Genomic DNA, 27920 nt, shown 5'->3' on the forward strand with positions numbered 1-27920 from the left:
GTTTGCCCTTCCAGAGCCAGGGCCATAAAAAGCAGCTTTCAAAGTCACTGCCGCAGAAATGTCAACATGAAGGGGAGGCCAGTCATGCTTTCTGAGGTGGAATGTCACCTCTGGACTGCCTCAAAGGCTTTGCCAGAAGGACCTTCAGAGTCCAGGAGCCTGGGGTCTAGACTTGCTTCTACCACAAACATACTGTGCTACCTTGGGCAGGTTTCCTGCTTTCTCTGGGCCTTGTTCTTGTCCTCAGAGTAAAGAGAGGGCTGGACTTGAAGACCTTAAAGGTCTCTATCCTTACAACGTTTAACCTCCTCCACTCTTGATCTTGGGGACAACACCCAGACACGGCCTGTACTGACTGTGAAATGCTTTATGTAGCAATCTTCAAAACAAAACCACCCCAAAACCTGGACCTGGATTTTTTTTTCCAAAATCTCCAACAATGTCGCCATTGAAATGGTAAAGCTACTCATTAATATATTGTAAAAAGTGATTTTGTGATTTTCTCCATGTATGAAAAAATGCTCCCCACCCCTGACACTGGGCCCAGAGCTCCAAAATATAAAACCACAGTCAAACCACTAGGATTCTACAGAGCTCAGGTGTTTGGACAAATTGCCCTCACTTGAGAACACAGGGCAATTTTCTCAACTTTTAAAATGTTTTCTCCCTTCTCCCCCCCTTTTCTGGGGTTTTCGCCCTTGCTTGTAACTTAAACCACAAATAAAGCTTTAAGCCTCTGGCTGTGAGGAGTGGGGTAGCGGCTGCCAAGAACAGCATGGCTCACGTGGGCCCTTTTTCTGCTGCTCTAGAGAACAGCTCTAAGAGAACAGCAGAACAGTCATTTTTCCCTTTCTTCTCTAATTGTAGAAAATGTTGCCTTTTGAATGGGCTGGGGAAGGGGCAGATTGGTGTAGGTTGTGGTGGGCAGAGAGAGATCATCTGCTTTAGGTGAATCAGAACCCAGCCATGGTAGCCCCAAAGATTCACATGTCTCTCTCAGAGGAGCCCCCTAATACTGACTTCCATTTAATCTTGTAGTCTAGAACCTGGTCCATATGGGCATTCACGACATATCTGTGGTCAAGTGAATGCACTTCTATATTCTCTCTTACCGTCAACACTGGCAGGAGTGTTCATATCTTCATTTTGTAGCTGAGGACACCTAGACTCCAAGAGGCAAGCCCACTCATTCAGGGTCATTCACATGGTTACCTGGAAGGGCTGGTGTGTGAACCCAGGCTGTCAACCAGATCGGACTCCTAAACCCCTGCTCTTTCTGTGGCTGCTTCAGTGACAAGGACCAAAGAAACAATGTGTTCTCAGCTCAACCCTGAAGCTGAGGCACGATGGACAAAGCATGTGGAGCTAGACTTCTCTTCTCCAAGTGCTGTCTCCCACGTCTTCCAAAATTATCCCTATGGGGATGACGCTTACAACAGAAATGCCAACTCAACCCTCTTTCCAGCTGCCTGCTGGACATCACTGCCTAGATTTATGCTCAGTTCTATGGACGGTGCATAGCCCACAGGTGGTGCTTACTGTCATTTCAATAAAGAAGTCAATGATGACCCATAAACACTATCAAAACCTAACCCACCTTGTCCATTGTTGAATCCCCAGTGCCTCAACAGGGCTTGGCAAATAATTGTTCAGTGAATGAAAGAATGAATGGAAGAATACATTTGCCCTTCTTCTACCCCCCACTCTACCCCAATAGTTTATCTTCTGGATTGCCTACTTCTGCTAAAGATACTGCCATCCTTCTCCAATTATTCAAACCAAAGGCCTGGGACCTCCCCCTGGACACCCCTTCTTCTATGTGGCTCCTTGAATTGGTGACCACATCCTTTAATTCTGCCTCTGACCTATCTTTCATGCCTATCCCTCCTCTACAAATCTCAACTCATGACCTTCTTGCTTTTATTGTTTAGAACTGTATTGCTTGCAAGAAGCAAAATCCCAATTTAAACTTGAGCAAAAAGAGGAGTTTTTTTAAAAAGTTTTAAATGTTTATTTATTTTTGAGAGAGAGAGAGACAGAGAGACAGAGTGCAAGCAGGGGAGGGACAGAGAGGGAGACACAGAATCCAAAGCAGGCTCCAGGCTCTGAGCTGTCAGCACAGAGCCCAATGCAGGGATCAAACCCACGAACTGTGAGATCATGACCTGAGCCAAAGTCAGAAGCTTAGCTGACTGAGCCACCCAGGTGCCCCAAAAGGGGAGTTTTAAATGAGAATATAAGCAGAATTGCAGAATGAGAGCAAAACCAAACTACCAAGCCCCAGGAAGGGTGGAGTTGGCTGAAACAGGGAGCTCTTATTCTGACAACTTTCTCTCTCTCTCTCTCTCTCTCTCTTTGTCTGAGTCCCATGATATACTGGCTTTGCTGTGTGTCAACAGCTCTGTGTATCATAGGGACATGGATGTCTGTGGGCTCCCATTTACACAGCTTTTAGGATCAGAGTGGAAAAAACCTCTTCTCCAACTCCAGTAGGATAATTCATAGAGGAGTCCAGTTTGCCTAGTGTGGCACATTCCCCACCCCCTGCCCTGCCCTGCCCCACCCAGGAGCAGTAAGTGGGGCTGGCAACACAGAGAGCGCCTCTGTAGGAGTTAGAAGAAGGCATCTCATCCTCAGGTGCTGTAGGCCCACTAGTATAGCAGAGCACAGACTGGATTCAAGCCTCTATCCTGCCTTCCAGACAAACTTGTTCATGGCACAACCTGCACAACTACATAGTAGACCTGGCTGGCAGTGGAGGTGGGGCTGGGTACTCTCTTTAGCCTAGTATGGATCAGATGTCTATACCTGGCCATCTGATCCATACTGCTAGAAAATCAGTGTCATGTAAATGATCTCACTTTCCATTTGGACCACATGGTCATAGTGGAGGGAAAGTTAGTGAAGGAGCATTTTTTTCCAAGAAAGGAAGGTGGCACATTCATAGATTTCAGAAGAACTATATGACCTGGAATGTGTCTACACTTTTAAACCTGATCTTCCTATTGGTTCCCTTCATTGATCCAGGGGACCATCTGCCCAGATGCTCTGGCCAAAAACCTGGGGGCGCATTCTTTATTCTTTCCTCTCTCTTACAAATAATCTCCTGAATGTGTTTCAAATATGCTCTGATCATCTCTCCATTTCTTCTGCCATTTCCCAGGTTAAACAACTATTATTTCTCACTTGGCTCATTACAATGCCTCCTAACAAAAATATTCCTAAATTCATCCCATCCCTGCATCCACACCGCTTTGTTAAGTGACCTTGCTGTTCTTGCCTTTGAGAAGTGGTGTCCATTGTTCTGCCTTTTGGATCTATGGTTGGTCAATGAGACATTAAGAGACCTGGCATAAACAGAGGCTTGAAAAGTACATGTGCATCATGGCTTGTGTTCTCTTCCAGTTCTTGGTAACCTTGCAACTGCTACCTTGCAAAGAAGCCCAGGTTAATGACAGACATGTGGTCCAGTCACCCTATTGCCCCACCCAATATCTAGTGCCCATCAGACATGTGAGTAGCCCACTAGTTGACAGAAGAACTGCCCACTTGACTCACAGACTTAAAAACAGTAATGAAATGGTAGTTGTTTTAGGCCACTACATTATGGGGTGGCTGATTACACAGCAAAAGATACACCAGGCTTGCTCTCTTCAGTCTTCTCCTTCTGGAGTGAGTCTTCATACTCATCCTGTTATCTTCTTAAAATGCAGGTCAGATTCTTTTACTTCCTTTTTCACAAAACTGATAGATCATCATATACTAAAGAGTGAACAATTTCGTTTAATACAACAGTCCAAACTCTCGAGGATCCAGGCCCTAATCCTCCTTTGATTTGCCCCTGTCTTGAATCCATACTCTCGTCCTGTAAACTACGAAGGGATTCGATGCTCCCCAACACTGGATCTACACCTGTGCCTGGAGGAAAGGATACATAGGATACATTTGGTGGCCTTCTAGAGCATCATTCTGCTTTTTACCTTTCCTACCTTCACAAAACCCAGCTCAAATGCCCTAGCTTCGGGAAACGTCTGCTGTGTCTCCTATTTTAGATCCATTGATTTCTTATCCATCTACTATTCTAGATTGGCCACCTCTTGGAGGCAGAAACTTTATTGGTTTCTTTTTTGTAGCTTTCCCCCACAGAACCTAGTATAGGGTCTGGAACATAAAGATGCTGATAAAAATGCTAGATGTCTCTAAAAGTCTTCTAGACTTGGATGAGGTGGACATGGCCTGTTAAAGCAAAAGATGAAGTGGTTAAGAGTGCAGACTCTGAGGCCAAATTGCATGAGTTTGAATCTTGGACTTTTTCCTTACCACCAGTGTGACCTAACGAAGTTATTTCACAGTGCCTCAGTTTTCTCATCTATAAACTGAGAACAACAATTGAACCCACATCAGAAGGTGGTTTTGAAGGATGAGTTAACAAGTGTAGAGTTCTAGAAAGGTACCTGTCATAGTATGAACACTTGTTAAAATTTAGCTGCCATAAGAATGATGATGATGATGTTGATGATGATGATGGTGGTGGTGGATGTTGATGTTGGGTTGATGATCTGTCTTCTGGACTTCGTTCCCTCTTAAATGGTTTTCTAGGCCTGTGTGGAGAACCTTGGGAGACCCAGGTTCAAGTCTTTGCTGTGCCAGCTGAGTGGGCTTTACCAAGCTGATTCCCCTTTACTGAGAGTTGTTTCTTCATACAGTGGGTGTGACCCCACTGATTTGGGAGAAAGTCATGAAATAGGAGATGTAAGTTTTGGGAACACTAGGTTCTGGCCAAGACCTCTTCCTCCCAGAAGTCTTCTGTGACCCCCACCCCCAGACTGGGGTAGGCACCCACAATCCTCTGTGCTTCCTCAAGCCATGCATTCATTCACAGAGACTTCCTGTGAGCACCTACTATGTGCTGGGAGGAAAGCCATGAACAAGACAAAACTCTTGCCTTCTTGGAGCTTACATTCTTGTGAGAAGACAGAGTAGAAGTAATTAAATAATAACATAACTTCAGGTTGGTAAGTACCAGAGGATTCAGGGCATGCCTTCCTAAGTGCGGCCCCTCAATTGTTGACACACTGTGTTGTTTTTGCTCATTCATTCTCTGTCTCTGCTCTGCGCTCCTGGAGGTCAGGGGCCCCACTGCACTTGGTAATGTAGCTCAGGTACCAGCAGAGTACCTGTTATACTATAGGAGCTCAATCAAAGTTCATACCTCTCCCCATGACTGAAACTAATGATCACCATAGCATTTGTAATTTTCTGATTACCATTTTTCTTTCAATAAATTGTCACTACAAATCTACTATGTGTCAAGCTCTGGTCTTCCAATGCCAAAGAGAGAAGACTGCAATGTACTCTTCTTATCAAAGAGCTCACAGAAAAGGGAACATTCTGGCCTAGCTGGGTAAGCACTGTGGTAGAGGTTTACACAAGAGCAGTGAGGAATCCAAGGGGACCCACTCATTGTGGCTCTTGAATCCTTCAGGGATCCTTTGAGCTGTCAGACCTCACAGGATGAACAGGCTATGTCTTTACCAGAAGACAGAGTGGCAGGGTTTTTTACAAATCCAAACTATGGATCCAACAGCAATGGCCTGAAGGTAAGACATGTCCCTGATGAGGCTCCATCTGCTCCTCAGTCCTGGTCCTGGTTCAGACCAGTCCTCCCAGAGCTCTGTCATTTCTCCACTGAAAACATGCATTGGGCCTTAGGACCAAATTCCTAAGCTGGGGTTCCAAGCCCAATGCAAACAACCCACACTTCTTTCCGCCACTTTCAAATCCACTCAGCTCTGTGAGCCACTCTCTGTGTGACCTGGGGCCTCAAAGTCTCCCGGCTCTGGCTCCCTCATCTGCAGAGTGGAGACTGGTTTAACTGACTGGTGTCCACCATGTGGTTCCTTCTGTCACTCATTCATCAAATATCTACATCACGCTTGCTATCTGTTAGATAGTAACACACTCTTTCGTGTGTAAGAGATACAGAAATGAATCTGAGATAAAGGTCCCAGCTTTCAGGGACCTTATATTCTAGTGAAGGCAGACAGAATATAAATGAATAAAAAATCAGAAAAATATAGTATGTCAGATGGTGGCAAATGTGAAGAAGATAAAGCAAGGAAGAAGGACAGAGCATGCCTGGGGTGGTGGCTCTGGAACTGGGACTTCAAATATGGTGCCATGGAGGGCATCACTGAGGAGAGGACATGAGAGCAAACATAGAGGAGGCAGGCGGCAAGTCTTGGAGAGATCTGGAACAGTGTCCCAGACGGAGAGAACAGATGCTCTTTGAAGATCAAATTTACTTCCTCCCTTCCTCCTTCCTTTCCTTCCTTCCTTTTTGTCTTTTTTTTTTTTTAATCATTCCCCCCAAAATATTTTTTGGAATATACTAGGTGCAATGCCTTGTACTAAGCCTTCCCAGTAGAAAGATGGTCTCATGTTTTTAAGTGCTCCAAATTTGTTGATAGAGATGGACAAGATAAACCAACAGTTTTAGTGGAGGGTGTTACAGGTTTCTGTCAGGGAAAGAATAACTGTTTCATGACAGGAAGCCCTTGGGCAGGCTGGTGAAGCCCATGGACCTCTTCTCAGAATAACATTTAAAAATGCGTAAAGTATGGGGCATGTGGGTGGCTCAGCAGGTTGAGCATCTGACTCTTGATTTTGGCTCAGATCATGATCCCAGGGTCACAGGATAGAGTCCTGTGTTGGGCTCCACGGTAAACATGGAGGCTGCTCAAGTTTCTCTATCCCTCTGCCCCTCTCCGCATCTTGTGTTCTCTCTCTAAAATAACATGCCCAAAGTAAAACATATGCAACAGCAAAGGAAGTCAATTGTTTTTAGAAAGAATTAACAAAATATGTAGAAAAAATCAAAGTGGTAGTAATTTATGAGTGTACTTACACATTAAATAATCAGATCTATAGGTTTACTAACTATTGACATTTCAAAATGCTGGTGAGATAATCTGCAATAACTCCAAAGTGATATGAACATTTCTGTGATTTTTATTGGTGATGAATCACAGGGATAGCAGATATCAGTGTGCTTTGAGCCTACATTCATAATTGAAGGAAATGTTAAATTTTAGGCAGAGGTTAGTGAACATAAAAATGCATTTTATCTTCCATGCAAGTTCTCAAAGCTCCTAAATCCCATTTGAGGTTAAGAACCTGTGTACTAGAGGTATATGTGTGGTGGGAAACAAAGGAAAAAAACCAGGAAGGGTCAGGAGAACATTCCTAGAGGAAGTGACTCCTGAGCTGTGTTCTAAGGGAGGAGTAGGAGTTATCCAGGGAAATAGGGGTGCAGGGGAATCCAGATAAAAGTAAGAACACCAGGCAGCTTAAAACAGTATGTATGCCTCCTCGGGGAACTGAAGTTTAGTGTGGCAGGAACTCAGGGCTTGTGTAGGATTGGGTGGGAAATGAGTCAGGAGAGGTAGATGCTTGGGTCCGATCACGGAGGGTCCTGGGTTCTAAGCTACAGAAAAGACCTGGAAGGTGGTAGGGAGCCCTTGAAGGATTTCAGCAGCAGAGGGACATGTCACAATCAGAATTTCACATATCAGAAAGATCATTTTGGCAACTGTGAGGCTGGTGGATTGGAGGGGAGGGCCAGGAACTAGAGGCAAGAAGAGTTAGGAAGCTGTTTGAATTAGTCTAGGCCAGAGGGCTGTAAGTTCCAGGCAGTGGCCATAGGGCTAGGGAAGAGAAGACAGGTGCCTGGACTGTATAAGACATGAGAAGCTTCAGAATTTGATAATCGATGGGGGTGGGGGCATCGGGAAGAGGCAAGGATCAAAGCAGCTCATTAACAGGTGGGCAGCTGCATGCAGAGGATGAGCTTCCATGGGCTTCAAACTTCCTGCTTACTGGTACCTCTGTGCCTTTGCAGAAGCTTCATCCTCTCCGGGGGATCCCTTCTCCTCCCGTGTCGCCCCCTTTCCTGGCTCAGATCGCCTCCCCAGTTTCACTTCTCCATCTTACTAGGAGGCCTTTGTAGAGGTGACAGGTTATGTCTGAGCTGCAGCCTGAACGTAAGAAGCTCTTGCCCCACCCTGTCTGGACACCTGACATTCCCCATCCAGGGCAGAGGGCCGTGGGCCTCTCTGGTCCTTGGTACCAGTCACAGAGCCTGTGCAGGCTCGGTGGGTCATCAGCCTGGCACCGGGCCACGTCGCAGGGAGCTGCCTGCCCATTCACAAGCCAACGGCAGTTGCACTGGAAGTCAACAGGGAAATGGAAAGAGACAGACCCAGCCTCCGTGGAGGCGCCTGCCCTGGGACCTGTGCCCGTGTGCACATGGCTTTCCGGGTGAGGATTTCCCCTCATGGAATGGGAATAGCAGCTGAGGCCGAGGAGAGATAGAGAACTGCCTGTGCTTTCCAAAGGGCTTCCTTCCACAGTGTCTCATTGACTCAAGCTTCATAACAACCGTTGGTGAGTGTGTATGTGCGTGCATCTGTGTGTGTGTGTATTCATGCACGTACACACACACACACACACACACACACACACACACTTTCTCTGATTTACAGATGAGAAAAATACAGCCACAAAAGATGAAGGACTTTGTCTAAGGCCACCCAGCTATTAAGAAACAGAAGGTGGGTGGGGAAGAGGGTTGGGAATGAGCACATCCCTGGAAAACCCTGCAGGTCTGTAAGGTCAGGGGTTAGGCATTGAAGGGGTTCGATGGAGCAAAACAAGTCGTTACAGTTTCCCGAGAAGTCTACTGATCAAGTCAGGCCCTGGTGCACAATGGCGGGGAGCAATGGCTCCTGGCGGTGGCTGCTGGCATGATTTGTCCTGTATCTGTCTGTAGCCTCCTCTCCTGGCATTCACTCTTGCCCCAAGCAAATGCTATACTCCAGCCACACGTGTTAGCCTTAGCCAGCCGGCCCCATCACCCTTTCAGGCTTTTGTCCTATTAAACATGTTTTTCTTTTTTCTTTTTTCTTTTTTTTTTCTGTCTAGTGAGCAGGGGATGGGGAGAAAGGGAAGGACACCTCTTTCTGTAATTACAGGCTCCAAAAGTGTCACCTTCTCATTAAGGTTAAAGGAATACATTGCGCGACCGTAAAACCACGCTGGAAAAAGTGTGAATGCGTGGCCTTGAGACGATAGGGAAGGTGGTCAAAGGTGACGCCACTTTAACATGCAACTTCCTCAACAACCAGGAATGCTGCCGGGGTCCCAGCCCACCAGGCTAGGTAGCCCTTGGTGCTAGCACCCAGCCGTGTCTCCGACTTGCTGGCACACCAGAGGGCCCGAGACATCTTTGGGGAAGGACTTTGAGAAGGAGAGGTGTAAGGCTACAGAGAGAAGTCAGTCCCTCCCCCCACCACTGGTACTTCGCCTTAGGAATACAGTAGGCTGTCACTTGGGTCAAAAGCATAACCGTGGCGAGGAGCAGGGAGAGAAGGAGGATGGTTACGAAGAGGAGGAAGAGGAGGAGGGGAAACGGGAAACAGGAGGGGGAGCGGAGGAGGTGGGGTGGGAGGGATGCATGGTGGGAATTTAACGGCCTCTAATAACAATCCCTAGATCTCTTGCAGCTGCTGGAGAAGTCTAGCTTGCCCTCGGGACTAAGGAGGGAGGCTTTGTAATCTCCACACCCACACCCAGGGAAGCTTGGGTAGCGGCTGGGCTGCTTGGGTCGAGCTTCCCCTCCAAGCCCTGCTAGTTTAGGGCCGGACCCTGAGAAGACTGGTTCCCTGGGCCAGGTCCACTGTCTCCAGAGCCAATGGGGCACGGCTACAGGTGGGCAGCCTGGCCTGGAAGCCACAGGACTGTGACTCAGAGAAGAGGCTTTTGCTAGAAGACTCCTGAACCAAAGCGGTACGGTGGTGCAGCGTTGGGCAACAGGAATAAATACTTAATTTAAAAAAGTGCTGGGGGCGCGTCTGGGTGGCTCAGTCGGTTAAGCATCTGGCTTCGGCTCAGGTCATGGTCGTGTGGTTTGCGGGTTTGAGCCCCAGCTCAGAGCCTGGAGCCTGCTTTAGATTCTCTGTCTCCCTCTCTCTCTGCCCCTCCCCTGCTCACGCTCTCAAAAATAAATGAAAGTTAAAAAAATGTTTTTGAAAAAGTGCTGGGGGCACCTGGGTGACTCAGTCGGTTAAGCTGCACGACTTGATTTTGGCTCAGGTCATGATCTCCTGGTGTGCGAGATGGAGACCCGCGTTGGGCTCCGTACTGAGCGTGAAGCTTGCTTGAAATTCTCTCTCTCTCTCTCTCTCTCTCTCTCAAAATAAATACACAAAAAACCTTTTTAAAAGTGCATAGTTTGAGGAGAGGTTCTGTACAGACTTCGAGGTGAAAGACCCCCGAGCTGTAAGGATAAAGGAGAGCATCCCCATGGAGAAGCAACTTTGTGCCAGACACAGTGTGGGGTGCTGGAGATAGGGAATTATTATCGGAGCTCCTATGGATCGCATGCCCACCACGTGCCAGGGCTTTCACTCCGTTTAGTACCTCCCGCCACCTCCCTGAGGGAGGCCTGAGTGCTCGCACCGCACCGTCGGGGAGGCCCAGACATTCAGTTACTGAACACAGAGCAGCCCGGGCCTTCAAGCCCTCCTTGCTCTACAGCTGCATCAGAGGAGGCCGAGGAGGGTAAGTGACTTGTCACAATTGAAAGCACCTGGCACGTGCAGCTGAGCCCATTTGCAGGGTTTTCAGTCCATCGCCAACTGCCAGGGCCATTTTCTCAACTGGTGGCAGCTTCCTGTGTTTTTCCAGTGCCGGGTCACGGCTGGCCTTCCCAGGAGGCTCTCGGGGCCCCGGGCTGTGGCTTTGCTCAGTTGTGTCTCCCGGGCAGTAGTGACAGTGCACCCGTGTGCTGATGCAGCCCACGTGCCCACAGAGATGACAGGAAGGGAGCAGCCAGGAGGGAGAGAGGAAGGAAGGGCCTGGAGGGAGAGGGAAGGCTCAGGGGACTGGCTTCCTTGTAAACAGTGCAGCCTGTTCTAAAAATACCCCTGCCCTAGACAGGGCATGCTGAGTTCCTCAGGTCTCTTCCAGAGGCTTCCCGGGAACCTGGGGCCCTGTCCTGAAAGGCTAAGAGGATGGGAAGAAAGTTGACTTGTGAAGAGTAGGATTTCCTTAGCAAGGAAAGTATACCAGTATTTCCTTCCTCGGCAAAACAGGAGGAGGACGCTCTGTGGGTTTTAGCAGCAGCGGAAACAACAATGAAAAGCAAAAAGCTGCTCCCCTGGGCCCTTGTGCCCTGTTGAGTAGTCCGAGGCCTGGGCCTGGCTCCGGTTCATAGTCTGGACCTACGATCAGAGACTGGGAGTAGGCCCCGGGGCTGGTATCTCCAGCTGTTCCCTTTATCAGGCGTGGGATCTATGACTCAACCACCTGATGCCTTAGTCTCTACAATTATAAGAGGGAATCACGACAGTAGTGACTTTGGTCAGGTGTGAAGGGGATTAAATGAAATGCTATTTCATAAGGTTCTTAGCACAGTGCCCCGTACATGATAAACGCTCAAAAAAAAAAAAAAATGCTTATTGTTATAGTATATGGGAGGATATAACTATTTCCTGAATTCCAAATTAAGACCACGTTTAAGAGGAAATGTAGTAGGCAAAGAGAGTGGTGGCGGTGAGATGAGGCAGAAAGAGTCTAAATCCTAGAAATCTCAAATCAGCCATTTGACAGATAGGAAAACTGAGGCCCAGGGAGAAAACGGGAGTAGCCGTAGGGCAGACACAGTATTACCAGCTGCCTGTGGGTTGAATATAACATAACCACGTAACGAGAACACCAAAATCCTGGGTGATTCTAAGCCTGCCCCACTAGGAGTCAGGAGAATAAGGCCTTTTATTTATACAGCACTTTGAAGTTTGGAAAACCCTTTAAAAGGGGAGACAGACCTCAGCAGACCACTGCCAGAGGGCTGAGCTCTATGAAGGGGGTGCTACAAGCATGTAGCCAAACAGAACTCATCCTTGGGGTGGTGACAAAGTTACACATCTATAGACCAAGCCCTTGATTCTGAGGACCATGGAGAAGGGGCACAGGAAGGCAGGGTTTGGCTCAGCCTAAAGAAGAATCTTCTAGGGGCGCCTGGGTGGCGCAGTCGGTTAAGCGTCCGACTTCAGCCAGGTCACGATCTCACAGTCCGTGAGTTCGAGCCCCACGTCAGGCTCTGGGCTGATGGCTCAGAGCCTGGAGCCTGTTTCCGATTCTGTGTCTCCCTCTCTCTCTGCCCCTCCCCCAGTTCATGCTCTGTCTCTCTCTGTCCCAAAAATAAATAAACGTTGAAAAAAAAATTAAAAAAAAAAAAAAAAAGAAGAATCTTCTAATGCTGTGCCACCTGATGTGTTAGACCCTAGTCAAACATGGTCATTGAGCACGTGAAATGTGGCTAATCTGGATTTCAAAGACTTAATTTAAAAAGAAAAAGTAAAATATACCATTAATCACTGTTTTACTGACTCCATGTTGAAATGATAGTTTCATGAGGTCCATTGAGTTAATTAATATAGGTTATTAAAATGAGTTTTTCCTGCTCTTTTTTTACTTTCCCCCATGGCCTCTGGGAAGACTAGACTCACCCATGTAGCTTGCAGCCTTTCTGCTGGGCAGTGCTGTTGTAACCACTGAGTTTGTGCAAGAATGGAGCAAGCTGTCTTAGCAGGTAATAAGTCTCTCATCACTGGAGATGTTAATAAAAGTTGTTGTTAATGCACTCGTTAGAGTAAGGTGGATAAACCCTATAATCCCTCCAGTTCTGACTCAGCTGTAATTCTCACACAATGCTCTGAGGAACACTCGTTCTGAGGAATATGAATAGAGGTTTCATGGGAAAAAAGATGGGTGATCAATTTAATGTGGGAAATTCTTGGTTGGAAAAAAAGGTGAGTTCCTTTATGCTAAGATTTCTCAGAACCTTCTAAAAGCTTTCTTAGCGTTTTATTTTATTGAGAGACGGAGAGACAGAGTGCGAGCAAGGGAGGGGCAAGAGAGAGAGGGAGACATAGAATCCGAGGCAGGCTCCAGGTTCTGATCTGTCAGCCCAGAGCCTGGTGCAGGGCTCGAACCCACAAAGGAGAGATCATGCTCTGAGCCGAAGTCAGACACTCAACTGACTGAGCCATGCAGGCACTCCCCCCCCTTTTTTTTTTTTTTAAAGGTTTTATTTCAGAACGTTCTAGACACAAAAGTACACCGTGGGTCTTCATGATAGGGACATTATACATAACGTTCCCTATATTAAATTGGTCACGGAGCCTTCTTTTAACAGGGCATGACCAGGAAATAATTTATTATTAAGTTCATTCTTTGAGAATCAATGTCCTCAAATTCTCAAAAGGACACAGATTCCGTTGTCAGACATCACGGAGTTCAAATTCTGGCTCACGTCCTAAGTGACCTTGGACGTGTTATTTCACCTTTATCAGCTGTGAAATGAGAGGGTGCATATTCCCCCCTCCGTATGGCTTTGAAGCTTACACTGTAAAGCTTAGAGAAAACATAGTGCCTGATGCAGAGCAGGTATTCAACAAAAGGTAGCTCTAATTGACGACAGCCTGCCTGGCCAGGAGGGAGAGTGGCTTCCCCAAGTGCTGCTAGCTCTTGAATTTCCCTGTGTGTGTCCTAGCAGCTGACCTCACTTCTCTTCCCTAAACAGCAGCGACCGAGAACCTCCGTGCGTCGCCCGCCCCCCCCCCCCCCCCCCCGGGGGTGGTGCATAGGAAGCGTCCTCAAATCTGGTGTGATTTTATAGGTCAAGTCGGTTTCCAACGGGAGACATCTATTTCCTTCTCTCCGGTCACACCTCATCCCCCCTCTGTCAGTCCTGGCCAAAGGAAGCCACAGCCAGGCCTGGCAGGCTCCCCCTCAGTTCCTGTTCCTGCAGGCCTTGGAGCCCCCAGCAGATGGACCGCCCTTATCAGCAGGCTCCAGGCCAGAGGAGGAATCCTCCGGTCACATGCAGCTCTCTGGAGGTCTCAAGAGAGGCCTTGTAAATAAACACAGCCTATGCAGAGGAAAGGGGAGGCGGGGAGGTTGAGGGAAAAGAATCCTTGAAATTTTGGTGACTGGGCCAGGATTAAAGGCCACCACGCATAACCCTTATTGGCCATTTCTGTGAGGAATCGACAAATCATGCACCGTCCCCGGAAAGAAATGCGTGCAGGCCTTTAAATAGCCCTTGGAGCTGGGGTGTTCCCACTATGCTGCTGGCTTGATTCAGGCCTAATCCTCGCCCAGGACTGACCCTTCACAGTTTACAGAGCACTTTATCCCTGGGCTCTGTGGAGTCGCACAGAGCTCTCCCCAGAGCAGGGAGGTGTATCATCATCCTAATTTACAAATGAGGAAACTGAGGCTCGGATTAGGAGTGACTCACTTCTGCACAGCTGGCAGTGATCGAGTCCGGGCATGACTCTATACGTGAGATCCATGATGTCCTGATGCCAAGTCCAGAGAGATCTGCCCATCACACCCCAGTGTCTTCCACCATGGCTCTTCCTGTGTGCCCTATGTCGAGCTTCGTGCTCTGGCTGCACCCCATTTCTCCCCAGGGAAGCCCATGTTTCGGGGAAGAGGGAAGGTAGAATAAATGAATCTCAACATAGCTGTGCTCAGTGAGTGAAGCCACTCAAAAAAGAGGATATACTCTATCACTCCGTTTATATAGAACTGTAGGAAATGCTGATCTACAGGGACAGAAAGCAGATGGGTGTCTGTTTAGAGAAGGGAGCCACGAAGAAACCTTTGGGGCGATGGATACGTTCGCTGTCTTGGTGGTGCTATGGTTCGCAGGTCCATCCATAAGGAATTGTGCCTTCAAGTACATGCGGTTTATCGTACGTCAATTATACCCCCATAAAGCTATTTAAAAAGAGGAAGATAAGAGAAAAAAAGAATGGAGGAGGTTGACAGGCATATCGTAAAGAAGTCTGAGAAATTTTAAAACGGAGACACAAAGTTCCCCAGGCACATGGGGAAGAAGAGAGCGATTCTTCCCCCAATTGGAGAGATCCGGGAAGAGTTTTTGGAGCAGGTGTCTGACCTGGCTCAAGGTCTGGATAAGGAGGTGCTAGGTTAAGAAAGATCAGGATGCCGTATGCAGGTAGAGTGTGCTTGGGGCAGAGGGAGTGGAGTACTCTCCCTAGCCACCCCCACCCCCACCTTCTTCCCAGTCCTTAGAGGCTTGAGGCTAAAGCTAACAGCTGTGATTTCCTTTTCTTCAGAAATTCGGACACACGCCCAACTGGGCAGGCAGCTGGTTTTGCTAATAAGATTCCTGCCCTCCACCTTCCCCACCGTGCAGCTCATCCCTTGGGTCTATTGAGACCCCTGCCCTCTCCAGTTTCCTATCTGAACTGAACTGCCAAATGCTGGCTGACTGGGCCACTGACAACCGTAGCTCCCAGGGTCCTGGGCAACCTCATTTCAACCTCTTCTAAATCCTACCAAAAAGAGGTTTGGGGCGATCGGTCTGGGAGTATGATGGGATTCCAGGTCCAAAATGAAAATACCTTTTTTTCTCTTCCATACCCTTTAGTATTATGCTTTAGTAATAGACATGTGGCCACTGGAGAATTTTGGCTAATGAGTTTATTATGAAAATGTTATGATAAAGCAGTAGGAAATTCAAGAATCGTTACAGGGCAGTACACTGATTAACTGGTTCATTTGCTCCCCAAACAGAATTCCGGCAATTGGTCTTACAGTTTGTAAAACATTAACTTGGGTTTGGATGATCCCACTATTCATGTCTTTACAGAAGGGACTATTCCAATGACATATGAAACCCACATATGAAATTGTGGGCTAGTTCTTTCTTTTTAATTTCCTTGGCATGCTTGTTGATTTTAAATTGCCCCCTTTTCCAAAGTTTCCTTATTAATTAAATAAACCAGGCAGCCACATTCCCTGCCTCTAATTCAGCACTCGAATGTAAGCTTAGTTCTGGAGTCGGCTTTCCAACCTTGGCTTAAGGGACATTAGTCACTCAGAGCAAAATGTAGCATTTGAACAGCTGTTTCAGGCTTTCAGAGTCCAGGGCCTACAGGTTTGGAGAAAGTGGTGGAAGGAACCAATACTTATTTGCTGAATACCTACTCTGTGCCAGGCACTGGTGACTTCATAAAGAGTATCTCCTTTCATTCTCTGAATAGCCCGTTAATGATGATATGCTCTTTTTGGTTGAAGATCAATCTTCTCTGGGCACAGCGAGGTCGAGAACATATCAGACCTCACATAACTTATGAGTAGTGAAGCTGGGACTTGCACTCAAACAATCTGATTCTAAAGCTCATACTTGAACACTGCCCTGTATGTACCTCATTTAACCCTCCCAACCCTGAGACCTAGGTACCATTATTATCGGTTCTGTTTTCCAAACGAGAAACCGGAAGCTCAGGAAAGCACTCTTCCTAACAGACACTAAATGCAGACCAGAATTCTGTGATCCTGGGCATGTCACTTCATCCATCCCCCCATTGTCTGTCCTTCATTATTAGTTCAACAGGCAGTGGCAAGTGTTTATTCTGTCTGAGGGATCGTCTTGTCCCTAAAGATGAAAAGACGTATAAAATATGGCCCCTGCTCTTCAAGAACCTGTAATCCAGAGAGGGAGGAGAACGCCTCTACAATAAGAAACACGGTTGCGGTGTGTGAGGCGCTCTAAGAGGTATGCGTGAAGAGCTGTAGGAACCCAGAGGAGAAAGCATCACGCTACCTGGTGAAGTAACCAAGGAAGGCCTAGAGAGGAAGGGACGTTGTACTGTAACTCTTCGCTCCCCGGATAGAAAAGGGAGGGTGGTACTTGAAGCAGAGAGACCATCAAAGGCAAAAAAGTAGTATAGGATAAGAACAGCTCAGATGCTGGTGCCTTCCGAGGCGTTCACTTCCATCTCTATAATCTCCACAACAGCTCTGAGTGGGTATTATCATTCATGGGCACACAGAGGGCTTGCCTACGTGCCTGTGAACTCATAGGAGCCTGTCCATGATCACGCAGCTAATAAGGAATCAAGCTGGGGTTCAATCCCAGGCTGTCTGGCTTCGGAACCCACACCCTTAGCCACTCTGCTCGGAGTGTTTGGGGTCACCGGCCAGTAGCTGTTCATGGGGTGTTAGAGGCAATGGGGCGGGCCACATGAGCAGGAAGTAGGTCCAAAGTGTCTTCCTTTCTTCATAAGGCCTTAGCTGTTCTTGATCCAAAGACCCTGGACCTCTTGGGATTCATAAAAATAATAATGCCATTGGTGTGTGTGTGTGTGTGTGTGTGTGTGTGCGCCCATGGGTAAGTGCATGCTGGGGAGGGGCCTCCACCTCTCTCTATATGGATGCTGTACAGAGGAACTGATACATCAACTTTACTTGCTATTGACTGGAACGCTATCTGCTTACTGTAGAAATATTGTGTGTCTTATACTCTGTGGAATTCTCTTGGCTTCAGTGTCAGTGTTTGAATCCTTGTTCCTTTTCTGCACTTCCATGCCCGACTAGAAAGCCCAGAAGGACAGAGCTCTTGTCCACCTTCTTTTCCACCATCCCCTATGACATAGCATAGAGCCTGGCACATGCCAGTTATTCAATAAATATTCGTTGAGTGAATGATTATTCGCTGAATGAACTCTGTATGTAGTGTGCAAATGAGTTAATTATGAGTTAACAAATCTAGTTTGGTCAATAAAATATCTTTGGCTAGTTAATCGATGGTGTAGGAGGGAAAAGCATGAGGGCCTTTCGAAGATGGAAAATGTAGAAATTATTGGCCTAGGTCATTGGCTCATAAAAGGAAGCTGCACTTTTGTAAAAGTTTGCCTTCAGGATTAGATAAATCCAACAAGTTTGGATTCAGTGGGTGTGAGGTGGTGCTTGGGCTTCCCAGGTGATTCTGGAGGGACCAGGCCAGTATGTGGGTATGGCAGTGTGAATCCCCTCCTGTTCTGTTTCTTTTTTCTTTTTTCCCGTCTCGTTCAACTTTTGCTTGAACACTTTGAGCCGTGGGAGCTAACTACCTCACAAAGCAGGCTGCCCCCACGACAACAGCAACAACAGCAACGAAGACATCGATACAGTGACCCTATATACTGAGCACTTCTTACGTGTTAAGCACTACACATATGTTACCGAATCCAAAGGCCAGGCATTATTTATCCCCATTTTACAGTGCAAGCAACTGAAACTGGAGTTCAGTGGTTTGTTCAGTGTCTCAGAGGTGGTGAGGGGCAGGCTTGTCTGGCCATGTGCTTCCCCAGGGCCCTGAGCTGGTCCCTGGTGGTGGTGGTGGAGGCGGGGGTGGGCCTAACTCCCGGGGAGGAGGCCGAGGGGAGCCTGCCACATCCGCAGGCCCTGCCCAGGCTCCAGACTCTGCTCCGCCCAGCTCTCTGATCCTCCCCATAGAAGGTAAACCCAGGCAGGATCCCAGGAGGCCTGGCCGGCCTGGTGTCTTGCTGGTTTCAGTTTCTGAAGAGCCCAGCCCTGAGCAAACACAGGCGGGGGAGGAGGGTTCTGGAAGCCTTCCCAACAGATAGCAGATTAACTCCCTGCTGCCTGGGAGACACCCACGGGGGAAGGGCTGGGTTACCAGCCTGCAGCCTCACAGCCCTCACAGGCGGGCAGGACACTGCTGGCTTGCCGGGGGCCACCTGAAGCCTGAGAAGGCACACACCCACCTGCCAAGACGCCATGACTTCTGGGCAGCTCAAGGTTCCAGTTCAAGCCAGGCTCTCCCTGGGACCTCTGGGCTTGGGGAGAAAAGGCTGAGGGGCCTCCCCAACCCCACCCTCCAAATATGGACTCATCTTCCTGCCTCAGCGGGGCCCCTTCCCTCCCTCACTAGGGCGTTCCTGTTCCAACGTGTTAGCAAACCCCTTCCAATGTTTGTTTTCTTTCTGAGAAAGAGGCTGAGGGACTTTGCCAAGACCAACATGAACTCAAAACACAGGGCATTCTCTGTCTGTCGGGCATTTTTCTGGACAGACAGACCTAGGTCTGAAAACTAGTCCTGCCACTTCCTAGCTGGTGACCTTTGTGTAAATTTCTTAATCGCTCTGAAAAAATGGGGATGATGATACTTATCTTTAAGGTATGTTTTGAGGAGCAGATTAGATAAATATAGATTATACATATTAAGTACTTAGTGCCCGCCATCAAAGGCAATTAACATTATCATTAATTATATTGTTATTACGAATGACTAATAACCCACTCAGGATTATTGCTAATGCTGCTGTGAGCGTAAGTGTAAAAAAAAAAAAAAGACTCAATTAAAAATTTTTACTGAGGGAAATAGTTTTATAATGGGTAAATAAAGGAAGAAGAATAACACATGATTTCATTTAATGTTCAAACAGTTTCACGAGGCAGGGTTATTATCCCCATTCTACAGAAGAAGCAGTTGAGGTCTCTGGAGGTTAAGTAACTTGCCCATGTCGCACACTGAGTTAGTGGCTGGTGTCCTGGCCCTTGTGGTATCCGCTAAGACCCTCCGCTTCATATCTGCCTGCCTCAGCTGAGATGCTTCCATGTGCCAGGAATGCCTTCGCGTTGCCCATGCCCTCATCAGCTTAGAGGACAACAAGCCAGCTCTGAAAACTGGCTAGAGGCAACCTCCTCCAGGCAGCTTTCCGAATTCTCTCCTTCCTCTCCTTGCAGAACTAAACCCTCCCTCTTTTGTTCTCCTTGTGCCTGAGACACGTGACTAGACACTCTTGTGGCTTTGTGTCTCTTCTCCAGGGAATGTGTTCCTCTAAGGAAGACAGCACACATTTTTTTTCACTTTGAGGGGGTCAGTATGTGGTTATAGTTAAGGAGCTGGGCATTGAAGCAGGACTGCCCAGGCTCCCATCTTGGCTTTACTGCTTGCTGGCTGTGAGGCTTGAATAAATGATTTAACCTCTCTCATTTTCAATTCTTTTATCCATAAAATGGAGATTAACAATGAGATCAGCTGCATGAGGTTACTGTAAGAATTGAATGAGTTCGTATATGTAAGGAAGGCAGGATCACTGAAGGTCCTGAATTTTGCTTGCTAACAGAAAATGAAACAAAAAGAATGGTACTGAACGTGCGGGAAGCATGAGGTCTCAAGAATCCATCTGTAACTTAAGGTGTGTAACTTAATTCCTCTCTCTGAACTTATTTCTCCCTCTGCAAAATGGGAAGTTTGCTTCCCCACAGCTAGATGGTCTCTGATGGGTAATATTCAATGGTGTTGACCAGTTCTTTGCCTATAGGACTTCTGCTTGTGTCATGTTCCAGAGTAGAGGTCATACTCAGAAATAAATGACTGTTTCACCATTGGAAGCACAAAGCCCAACCAGTTGTAGATGACCCTGCTAACCATGATGATTGCCAGCTTTTACGGAATACATACCAGTGCCTAACATTGGGTCAAGCGACATCATTATCTTGTTTGTTTGTTTGTTTGTTTGTTTGTTTTCCCCCTTGAGAACCCTATAAAGAAGGTGCTATTATGATCCCTATTTTACAGCTGAGATAACAGAGGCTCAGAGGTTGTAAGTAGTCGGATGCAGAGTAGAATCCTCATTTGTCAGACTCCAATTTCCTACTGCCTGAAAGAAACCTCTCCAAAGCAAGCCTGTTCAAATACCTCTGGGGTCAAGGAGCCTTTCATCTTTTAAGCCAGTCCATTCATTAAGCATCCCAAGTAGCTGAAAAGTATACAGCTGCCATTTTTACATTAGCTTCATGATTTTGGACTTGGCACCCAGGCAGACATGATTTGGGTGGAGGGTGGAGGGAATGAAGATTATAAATTCCCCCAAGGAAAGTCTTTGGGAGCAGTTTCCAAGAGGGTGGTCAGAAGACAGAAGGCCCCCACTCTCACCTCTCTGTGCCTGGCCAGGCCCCTCATCCATCCAGACTCCCATGTGGGCATAGAGCTAGGGAATGCTAAAAGATTCCAATCCATCCTCGGTTTGGGATTGGGCTAAACCCAAAGCATCTGAAATTTGTGTCTATAATCACTAGTCGATTGAGATACATTCCGTTGGGGTGGTGTTTGGAGTATAGTGAGTCAGGGAACACATTAAGGAAAAGTTTGGAGCAAATCAACACTGCAAACGTGAAGGGAGAAATTGGCTCCAGGACCACTGACTCTCCCTGGCTTTGTTTGGTTTTCTCTCTTTCCAAAAGCAAATATCCTGCTTGAACACCTCCAGAGACCCATCAATTCCAACAGGATGAAGTCTAAACTCCTTGGGGTGGCATTCAAGGGCCTTCACTATCTAGTCTCAACTCCCCATTTAAAAATTTTTTTGTTTATTTATTTTTGAGAAAGACAAAGAGACAGAGTGCAAGCTGGGAAGGGGCAGAGAGAGGGAGACACAGAATCTGAAGCAAGCTCCAGGCTCTGAGCTGTCAGCAAAGAGCCCGATGCGGGGCTCAAACTCATGAACCATGAGATCATAACCTGAGCTGAAGTCAGATGCTTAACCGACTGAGCCACCCAGGCACCCCTCAACTCTCCTCCCACCATATTCCCAAGCTCATTTCTAGCCAGAGAATTCCACACGATTCCCTCCATGGTTTTTCCTGCCCCTGTGCCTTTGCACATGCTGTGCTTTCTGCCTCATGCACAAGCAGATGTCACATCTTGATGGCACCAGTCTTATTTTAAAATGTTTTGTATTTCCTCTTCTACTCCCAAGACTTTTCCAGATAGTCTCTGCAAGGAGAAAATCATCATAACCTGTTTGGAATTGTAACTAAACACACAAATAAATCAAGGAATATCAACTGGAAACATTGAGAGTTAGGGCTCTGAGTTGGTCCCCAAAGCAGTGTGGAAAACCCCAAACTCCTAAGGCTGAACATCAATGTGGTTTGGAAAGTCTCATGTCACTATGAAACTAAGTTAAGGATGATACAAGAATGTGCTTTTTTAGTTTGAACAATTTGTTTGCTGTGTTGATGTTATGCTAGATTCCAACAACAGGACTGAAAGGCATTGTTAAGGGAACTCTACAAGTTGTTCAGGAAGTTAGCCAGGGTGGGGAAGCCTTCCCTGGAGCATTTTGAACATGCCATTTCCATCACAGGTTTCAATGTGTAAAGAATGAGATTCAGGAGCGCCTGGGTGGCTCAGTCAGTTGGTAAGCATCCGACTCTTGATTTTGGCTCAGGTCATGATCTCATGGTTTGTGAGACTGAGCCCTGAACCCCATGTCCAGCTCTGTGCTGACAGCTTGGAGACTGCTTGGGATTCTCTGTCTCCTCTTTGTCTGCTCGTCTCCTGCTTGCTCTCTCTCTCTCTCTCTCTCTCTCAACATAAATAAATAAACTTAAAAGAAAATGAGATTCAGAGCCCCATTTCTCACACTGAAATGTTAGCATGAAGTGAGGTGACCATCTGATCTCGTTTGCCCAGGAAATTCTGGTGTTCACCCAGTATTCTGACATAATTATCAGTACTTCCCCTTTCGTTATCAAGTACCCCAGCATGGAAGATAAATCCTATGCCATTCTAGAACCAGATAATCACCCTAGGGCTAGTGGTTGCTTTTCTAAGTCTTTGCCATCTGTTGGACTCAGCCTTTGTCCCCTGCTCTGTGACAGAATTCATAGCTCCCTTTGTGTGAGCTCAGGGCACTGCGTACTTAACTCCATTCACTTCTTCTACTAGGCATTGGGCCTCCTCACCAGGGATCGCACTGCATTCTGGGTATCGCCTCACACCAGACCTGGACACGGTGAGGTCTTAATAAAAGATTGTGGAGTGAATTATTTTGGGGAAAAAAAAAATATTCCCTAGTATGTTTTTGTTTTGCTCTATTTTATTTGCAGTCCTCAAAAGAATAAAAGAGTCTTCATAAGAACTTTGTACATCTTTAGATCTAAGCACTGAAAAGTACAATATGAAATACAAACTTCTTCAAAAGGAAAGTCAAGAAATGTTTAGGAAGTGACAGGAAAGACCCAAACATGACTTTTTATTGCTATTGTTAAAGCTGGAGCCAGCCTCTCTGATAGTCCTTTAAGTTCAGAATTTGAAGAGTGATTCCATTTGCACTAAAAAGAATCAGATTTATTTTTACTCGTCTGTATCCTTTCTTAAACAATTGCATATTACCTTTTTTTTTAAATATGTTTTTTCTTTAGTAAGTACATATTACTTTTTGACAGGAAAAGTTTCTAGTGGAAAAGATACAAATGTTGAAATAAAAATAACAGTTTTTCAAAAGCTTTGACAAATCATTTCTGCAAACACTTTTTTTTAAGTTTATTTATTTTTGAGAGAGAGAGTGAGTGCACAAGTGAGGGAGGGGCAGAGAGAGAAAGAGAGAGAGAATCCCAAGCAAGCTCCATGCTGTCAGCGCAGAGCCTGACACAGGGATCGAACCCATGAACCATGAGATCATGAACTGAACCTAAATCAAGATTTGGATACTTAACCAACTGAGCCACGCAGGCATCCCTAGGCAAACCCTTTTATATTCCAGAGTCAGGGGTGAGTGAAAACGAAGAAACTGACAAACAGAGGCCTGAAGAATTTAAGCGATCAGGGGAAAGCCTTGCCACTAGTAAGTGGCAATGTCAGTATCTGGACCCAGTTCTCTGAACCCGTGTCTCTTGATCCTTGCACAATGCCTCTCTGATTCTTTTGGACTGATGAAGGGCCTTTGAGCAGGGACACTCTTGTCTTGTCCTACCTGGAGTTAGAATGTGAGCCTCATGCCCCAATTAGACTCGCTTAGATGAAGTTAAACTCTGCACGGCCCCAGTGTAAAGGAGTCACAGAGAAAAACTGTGTGTGAATAGGGTTAGTATCACAGGCTTTGGAGTCAGGCAAGCTGGACTTGAGATCTCAAGGCCTCACTCGCTGTGTGACCTCGGTCAGGTTACTTCACTTCTCCGCGGCTGAGTTTCCCCATCTTTCCACAGGGGACAGGCAGCATGTTTTTGTAGGAATTGAGGAGGTTTAAATGAAATGATGTTTGTAAGGCACTTACCATGTTCTGGAAGTAGTAAAAGTTGACTAATTATAGGCATTCTTATAATTACCATTACTGCTCTACTAGCTACCTTGTACTGAAGGAAAGCTTATCAATTCCAAACAGGAACTATTGCAGACGGTTCTTTCTGCTTCTCCTACTCAGACGCCAACCCCACAAGCAGCTCGACTTCAGCTTGTGTCTGAGGAGGTGTGGTGACTGAACTTGGAGTCATACGTAGAGGAGCCCGTGTGACTTGTTCGCTTGTCGCCAGGCATTTTCCTATGTTCCTAGATTCCTTGACATTGCTTTTTTTTTTTTCTTTTTCTTTTTCTTTTTTTTTTTTTTGGCCTGGGCTTTGCCAAACTTCCTGGTTTGAGTCATCCTTCCTAGCAGTTTGCGAGACTATGTCCTGAAGCTGGAGATAATAAAACATGTCCTGATGTGTCAAAAAAAGGGAAAAAGATGGCTCCCATATTCACTCACTTAAAATACTGGCTACTAGTTCTGCATTTTTAAATCTGACGGTGGGGATGCCTGGGTGGTGGCTCAGGCAATTAAGTGTCCGACTTCAGCTCAGGTCTTGATCTCACAGTTCATGAGTTCAAGTCCTGCATGGGGCTCTGAGCTGACAGTGCTTGGGATTCTCTCTCTCTGTCCCTCTTTCTCTGCCCCTCCCCTACTCACTCTCTCTCTCTCAAAATAAATAAAACTTAAGAGAAAGATTAGAAAAATAAATCTTATGGTGACTTTTTCTTTCCTTTTTTTTTTTTTCTTTTAACCTCCACACAGACCTCTATCACTGAAGAGAAAAGCAACCATGATATCCTGGCATCTACAAAAGACGTCCATTCATGCAAACATTCCCCACCTCATCTGATACATATTATGAAGTGCTATGCATTAGATCCTGTGCTCGGCACAGACATGCACATTCTTATAAACTGTCTGTGGAATCTGAGTTCAAACCTCAGCTTCTTTCAGTCCTATTGATTTGATCTTGTGTGTGTTAGCCTCTGTTCCTCAGATCCAGTTCCTTCTTTCTAATTCCCTATCTCAGCCATGACATCACCATCATCTTCCTGTCCCCGTTCAGAACCCTAGAAATGATTTTATTCTCCTCACTAACCCTCTCTGTAATGTCCAATCAACCCCCAGTGATGCGTGATTTAACTCCTACATATCTCTTTGTCATTGGCCTCATCTCTAATCCGTTCCACAGGTATTCTTTGAGGAGTCTATGTCCCAGGCTCTCTGCTGGACATGAGGTTACCTGTCCCCAATGAGTTCTCAGACTGGTCCGGTACACCCACAAACACATAATTCCCCTACAGTGAATGGGTGTGATGACACTATAACCCCACTTTTAACTGCACACTTAATCATTGCCAAACACTGTTCTATGCACTTTAAATGCATTGAATAGGGGCGCCTGGGTGGCGCAGTCGGTTAAGCGTCCGACTTCAGCCAGGTCACGATCTCGCAGTCTGTGGGTTCGAGCCCTGCGTCGGGCTCTGGGCTGATGGCTCAGAGCCTGGAGCCTGCTTCCGATTCTGTGTCTCCCTCTCTCTCTGCCCCTCCCCCGTTCATGCTGTGTCTCTCTCTGTCCCAAAAATAAATAAACGTTGAAAAAAAAATAAATAAATGCATTGAATAATTTAATCACAATAACCCTCAGAGGTAGGTAACATTATTATATTTATTTATTTATTTATTTATTTATTTATGTTTTATATCAGAGAAAGAGAGAGAATGCGCCAGCTGGGGAGGTGGTGGGGAGAGACTTTCAAGCAGACCCCAGCCTGATGCAGGGGTCAATCCCACGATCCTGGGATCATGACCTAAGCCCATATTAAGAGTCAGATGCTCAACCAACTGAGCCACCCAGATGGCCCTTATTATCTTGACTTCATAGATAAGGAAACTGAGGCAACAGAGAGAATAAGCAACTTGCCCAAGGTCAAGTTAGTTAGTTAGCAGTGGAGGCACCATGCAGTGTCTCACAAGCTGACTTCAAAGCCATTGCTGTTAACTGCCACTGAACTCTTCTTCTGTTTGAGGGAATGGAGAGAGTTTTCAGGGTGCCTTAAGGAAAGCTTCTAGCTGGACTGAAGCTCCTTCTCTGAGCTGTTGTCTATGCTGAAGCTTCAATGTGAGTGGGGGCTCGCCAGAGCAATTCTCCACGTTCCACAGCTACCCCAGGCCCTCACCTTGACCAGCCTCTTCACTGGTCTCCTCCCTGTTAGTCCATTCTCCCCACCTGTACCACAGTGAGCTTTCTAACCACATTTGACCATCTTACTACTCTTCTGCCTACGTTTCCAGGGGCACCTGGGTGGCTCAGTCGGTTAGGCATTTGACTTCAACTCAGGTCATAATCTCACCATTCCCGAGTTCGAGCCCCACCTCGGGCTCTGTGCTGACAGCTCAGAGCCTGGAGACTGTTTCAGATTCTGTGTCTCCCTCTCTCTCTCTGTCCCTCCCCTACTCGTACTCTGTCTCTGTCTCTGTCTCTCTCTCTCTCAAAAATAAATAAAAATGAAAAAAAATTAAAATGTGTTTCCACCATCTGCAGGAGGAAGTCTAAACTCCTCTGCAGGAACACTGCCTAGCTTTCAGCTTTGTTCCCAGCCCTCCCTGGCCTTGGCCACATGGAATCATTGGTGGTCCTCTGAAAGAGACATGCTCACTTCTGCCTCTGTCGGTGGCAAATCCCACTCCCTGACCTATGGCTCCTTCCACACTCAGCCCCTTGTGGGATGCCTTCCTAGATCCCACAGGCAAAGTGAAGCACTGTCAATGATACGCTCATTACCCCCCAATACTCTTAATTTTAGCTTCTCCCACTGAATTGGAGCAGTTGACTTTGGAATCTGTTTCTTTCATTACACAGTGAGCCCCTTGAAGAGTATTCCCCAACTCCTAACCCAATCTGGGACCCAATGTACTTTTAGAATGAATGAGTGAATAGAGAAATGAATGAATGAGTATTGAGAACAAAGACCACTTTCACGTCTTTTTATCTGTTGCAACTTATCATACAGTGCTGAAGACTGGACACATGTAAATATTGATTCTCCTCTTCCACATCTATGGGGCACAATAGAACTATTGATTTGACTATTGATCATGCCCACAATAGAACTATGAAAAGGTAAATGCCATCCATGATGTCAAATACATATCGTGAGAAAAGCGCTGGACAAGTGTTGTGATCTGGATTGTCATCTAGGCCCTATCACTGATTAACTGTGTGGCTTTGGGCAAAACATTAACCTCTCTGAGCCTCCATTTTCTCAGCTATAATAGTGCTATGAAAAGCCCAAGCGGGCATGGATACTGAAGAACTTTAGGTAAAGTGCTAGACAAGCCAGTGAGTGTCAATGGCTTGATTCCACGAGCTAATCTCCAAACATCAGTTCAAGTTGGGTTTACTCAGTGCTACTAGAGGCCATGGGGCAAGCCTTTCCCACTCTTTCTCCTCTTCTTGGTCTGAGTCCAGGAAGATTTCCATCTGTACCTTGTCTGCAAGCCAGACTCTGAACCTAGAGTTTGGAAAAACAGGCAAATTATATTCGTCCAGGTGTATCCTGTCTATATACTGAGCTGTGAGGCCAAGTTTGTTCTCAGAATAAAGTGAGCGCACACACTTTCATTAGCAGGGCAGAGCTCAGGATAATAAAGGCAGCCGTAGAGTAGGGGTGAGAGAGCATGCTCTGGACTTGGCCGCAGAATATTTGAGTCTTAATTCTACCACAGTCACTTACACACCGGGTGACTTTAGTGTATTCTTAACCTCTTACAGTCTCCCCTCATCTCTAATGAGGGTGATGCATTTGCCACAGGTTCGTGGTCAAGATGAAATGAAATAAGGAACGTAAGGCAGCTGGCACAGAACCCACTGTGTGCTGTGCACTACATGGATGTTTTCTTGCTGTTGCTGCTACTAATAGCCTGCATTTTCTAAGTTTTTATATGCATTGTATA

At 46.5% G+C, this 27920-nt stretch overlaps 1 long non-coding RNA gene across 1 annotated transcript; it reads left to right on the top strand.

Annotated features, from left to right (window-relative positions):
• Positions 1-16113: 16113 nt before the first annotated feature.
• LOC121027215 (uncharacterized) lies at positions 16114-25335 on the top strand. Its single transcript, XR_005788609.1, has 3 exons — positions 16114-20087; positions 22625-22691; positions 24726-25335. It is a non-coding gene; the product is annotated as an uncharacterized LOC121027215 (long non-coding RNA).
• Positions 25336-27920: the final 2585 nt, after the last annotated feature.

The sequence above is a fragment of the Herpailurus yagouaroundi genome, unplaced genomic scaffold (assembly GCF_014898765.1).
Source record: "Herpailurus yagouaroundi ecotype Mexico unplaced genomic scaffold, PumYag 77, whole genome shotgun sequence".
NCBI lineage: Eukaryota > Metazoa > Chordata > Mammalia > Carnivora > Felidae > Herpailurus > Herpailurus yagouaroundi.